Raw genomic sequence first — 4,343 nt, 5'->3', positions numbered from 1 at the left:
AAAAAAAAAGAGTTTAGTTGCGACCTTCTGTTTTATCCAACCATAGAAAGTTATAAAGTCTCTCTGGATCGTTTTTATTATTATTAAAGAGCAAATTTATCTTTTGGGAGTGACTCAAGCCTAGTCCTCCTTCAAGTCAACAGCTGTATGAAGTGTTGCCCTTCTAGATCTATGATTCTAGGATACCGTCTCTGGTTAACAAAGTGTCCTCCCACCCCGTGACTTTAATGCCTTATAAATCCGTTGAGGAAAAAAGAACTGTCATATCAGATACAGATATGCTTCTTGAAGTATTTGCCATTGAGCTCCATGCGGGCATGCAGCAGGAATAAGTATGCCTTTCTTTAGCTTCTTGCTGAGGCCACATGCTCTCTGATTCACCAGTTATTTACTTACTAATTTAGTGGGTAGAGATTTATTATGCACACCCTATGGACTAGATTTGTGAGGACTATAAAATAGCTTAGTAAAACCTATTCCTATCCAAGAGATTTTGAGTGGCCTAGTCAAAACCTATGTTAGTGGTACGTCTGAATTATTGCCCTCATTAGAAAGGACAATTAATGCACAAAGGAAATGAAACAAGCACCCTTTTGCTATCTAGGACTGAGGTCAGCAAACTTTTTCTGTAAGCAGCCAGACTATAAATATTTTAGGCTTTACATGGCCATATGGACTTTGTTGCAGCTACTTGACGCCCCTAGTATAAAAGCTCCTAGTATAAAAGCAACCACAGATACCATGTAAATGAATGGATGTGGCTGTGTTCCCATAAAATTTTATTTATGGACACTGAAATTTGACTTTCATGTAATTTCCATGAGTCACAAAACATTATTCTTTTGATTTGTTAAAAAGCATTTGAAATGTAAAAACTATTTCTACCTTGGCCATCTAAACACAATCCATGGACCATAGTTTGTCCATCTGTGATCAATGAAATTACTGTTGTACACAGTTGTAGATAAGCATGAAGGATGCAGGCAGTATATAAAATATTAAAATACATGTATAAAACCAAATGATAAATATTTAAAATATTTTCATACCAAGTGCTGGAAAGATTTTACCATCTTTCCTCTTGTGTGGGTTCTGTTTTTAGATGGAGCAGACTTAGCTCTCCTTAAATGAGTAATTTCAGCAACTGGTACAGAAGTGATTCAAATGACTGCATACTAAAAGATGAAAAATAAAGACTTAATACCTTCAGATTGGTTAGGGTTCTTAGCCTTACATTGCCGGAAGTTGAATTGCTTCCCATACAGTTCTCTTATCCCTGGCTCCAATTTGTTTTTTATTTTTGTGTTTTGAATAACTGAGCTGCATATTAATCAGGGTTCTCCAGAGAACAGAACTGATAGCAGCATATTTCTATATCAATATATAGATTTTTTTTTTTAATTGAAGGTCTAGGGTGGGACCTGAGATTCCACATTTCTTTTTTTTTTTTTTTTAAGTAGACTCCATGCCCAACATGGCATTTGAGCTCATGACCCTGAGATCAAGAATCACATGCTCTACTGACTAAGCCAGTCAAGCACCCCTATATATGTGATTTTTAAAGTAAGGAATTGTTTCATGTGGTTATGGAGGCTGAGAAATCCCATGACCTTCACTCAGCAGGCTGGAAACCCAGGAGAGCCAGTGATGTAGCTCCAAGTCCAAGTCTGAAGACCGAGAAACCAGGAGTGTCAATGGTGGAAGTCTCAGCCTTGGAGCAGAAGACCAATGGCCCAGCTAGAACAGCCAGGGTCTGTGGGAGAAAAGTCTCCCCTCCTTCACCTCTTAAATTCTGTCCAGGCCTTTAATGGGACTGTATGATGGCCTCCTACATTGGGGAGGTGTGATATTGTGATTTATAATACAAAATCTATTTTCCAACAGTGATGACTTCCCTCACAAGAACATGCCTCTCACAGAGGATCTCCTTCATCCCTCTCTAGAAGAGAAGAAGAAGAAACACAAGAAGCGCCTGCTGCAAAACCCCAAGTCCTATGTCATGGATGTGAAATACCCAGGATGGTATCAAATGACCACCATCTTCAGCCATGCACAAACAGTAGTTTTGTGTTGGCTATTCCACTGTCCTCTACCAACCTGCAGTAGGAAAAGCAAGGCTTGCAGAAGGATGCCCCTTCAGATGAAAGCAGCACTAAAAGCATCCTGAGGGGCACCTGCACTGCAAGAACAAAACTGGATTCTGTGGGTGGACTAAGACTTTGGTATTTTTCACACTCCTCTCTTGGGAGTAGGGTGGGGGTGGGGGGAACTGAGAAGTCCAACTCTCTAATCACATGATCGATTCTCCTGACAACCAGCACCCCCAACCTTCATCTTTAGGGGTTTTCTAAAAGTCACCTGATAAACTCCATTGTAGTTGAAAAGGGCTTATTATGAATAACAAGACATCCATTTCACCTGTATGGCTCAAAAGTGACTTCAGGAACTGAGGATAAGAGACCCCAAATATTATAATAAAAGATCCTTCTGTTTCTCTTATCAGAAAATTCCAAGGGCTTTGGGAGCTGTGTACCAGCAACAGGGACAAGTGTAAGATACGTATACATACAAATGTATATACATACATGCATTTAAAATCCCAAATGTGTTTATTGGGATGGTTTCCCACTTGTCTTGATTCAGGATGCTTTTATTTTATTTTTTAAGAAAGATTTTATTTATTTATTTGACAGACAGAGATCACAAGTAGGCAGAGAGAGAGGAAGGGAAGCAGGCTCCCTGCTGAACAGAGAGCCTGATGCGGGGCTCGATCCCAGGACCCTGGGACCATGACCCAAGCCGAAGGCAGAGGCTTTAACCCACTGCATTCTTCACAATTCCCAAAAGGTGGAAACAACCCAGATGTCCATCAGCTGATGAATGGATAAACAGATTGTGGTGTATGCATACAACGGAGTATTATTCAGCCTTAAAAAACAATGAAATTCTGATACATCCTATGACATGAAATATGCTAAGTGAAATAAGCCAGACACAGAAAGACCAATATTGTGTGATTCCACTGGTAAGAGATATCTAGAACAGGCAAAATCATTGAGACTGAAAGTAGATTAGAAATTACCAGGAACTGGGGTACCTGGGTGGCTCAGTGGGTTAAGCCTTTACCTTCAGCTCGGGTCATGGTCTGAGGGTCCTGGGATCAAGCCCCACATTGGGCTCTCTGTTCAGCGGGGAGCCTGCTTCCCCCCGTCTCTCTCTGCCTGCCTCTCTGCCTACTTGTGATCTTTCTCTCTCTGTCGAATAAATAAATAGAATCTTAAAAAAAAAAAAAAAAGAAAGAAATTTCCAGGAACTGATGGTCAAGGGGAATGGTTAATTGGTACTTAGCAGGTACAGAGTTTCTGTTAAGGATGATAGAAAGTTCTAGATATGAAAAGCGGTGACAGTTATATAACATTGTGAATATACTTAAGCCACTGAAGTGTACACTTAAAATAGCTAAAATGGTAATATTTTACTTTCTCTATTCTTTACCACAATAAAACAACTCAAAATCCCTTCTTTCTAGGTGTAATACTTCTGAATAAAAATTTAAGCTGCTCTGTAGTTGTCAGCCTTATTACACCACTAACAGTAAAAAAACAAATTGACCACAGTGAAAGGAAATCCCATTTAATAAAGATCATTAGAATGTATCAGCAGCCTGAAGTTGCTATAAAATGATTGTCTTTGCAGGACATTTTTTCTTTTCTTTTTTTTTTATATCAGTAAGTATGTTTAAGACTTTTAAAGGAAAAATAATGCTTTCCCTGGAATCTATTTTCCTGAAAAAATTGAAGTCAAAATTAATGTCTAAAAATACAGATCATGATGATCTCATCCACTGAATCTGGTATCCTATCGATTTTTAGATATAACAGTAGGAAGTGTGTAGCTCTCAGCTTTAAAGATTACCCACCAATGATTAACATAAAGTTGGAACAGGTGCTACAAAGGATAGAGATTATCAGGCTCTTGGAATTTCTGACTCATGCTACAGTTGGCCATAAAAAGCAGTATGGAAAAGGATTTGTTCAGACCTAAGAAAACCACATAATTAGTTCCTTTAGAGGCAGTCTAAGAAGTGACTGTAGTAAGATAATTCTAGAGCCAAAGACCTTCTTGTAGATGAGTTGTTACCAACTCCCTTTTTCTCCCTGTCAACTTCTGCAAAATTTTATTTGGATAATGCCTCTTTCTTTTCTTGCTATTAACCTGATTAATCTTTCTCCCACCTCCCTTTCACTCGCTTTCTTCTCTGCCTCCTTCTCTCACATGAAATCTTCCATGGTAACATATTCTGAGAAGTTATAATGAATGTACTGGGAAAAAAGTAACTCATA

General features: G+C 38.7%; 1 pseudogene; it reads left to right on the top strand.

Moving 5' to 3' along the window:
• The first annotated feature begins 1,906 nt into the window (after positions 1–1,906).
• On the top strand, positions 1,907–2,156 carry LOC111147746 (annotated as a pseudogene).
• Positions 2,157–4,343: the final 2,187 nt, after the last annotated feature.

Source organism: Enhydra lutris, unplaced genomic scaffold (assembly GCF_002288905.1).
Source record: "Enhydra lutris kenyoni isolate GAN:26980312 unplaced genomic scaffold, ASM228890v2 scaffoldscaffold17, whole genome shotgun sequence".
Taxonomy (NCBI): domain Eukaryota; kingdom Metazoa; phylum Chordata; class Mammalia; order Carnivora; family Mustelidae; genus Enhydra; species Enhydra lutris.
The sequence above is the reverse complement of the archived record's forward strand: the minus strand, read 5'-3'. Positions and strand labels throughout refer to the sequence as shown.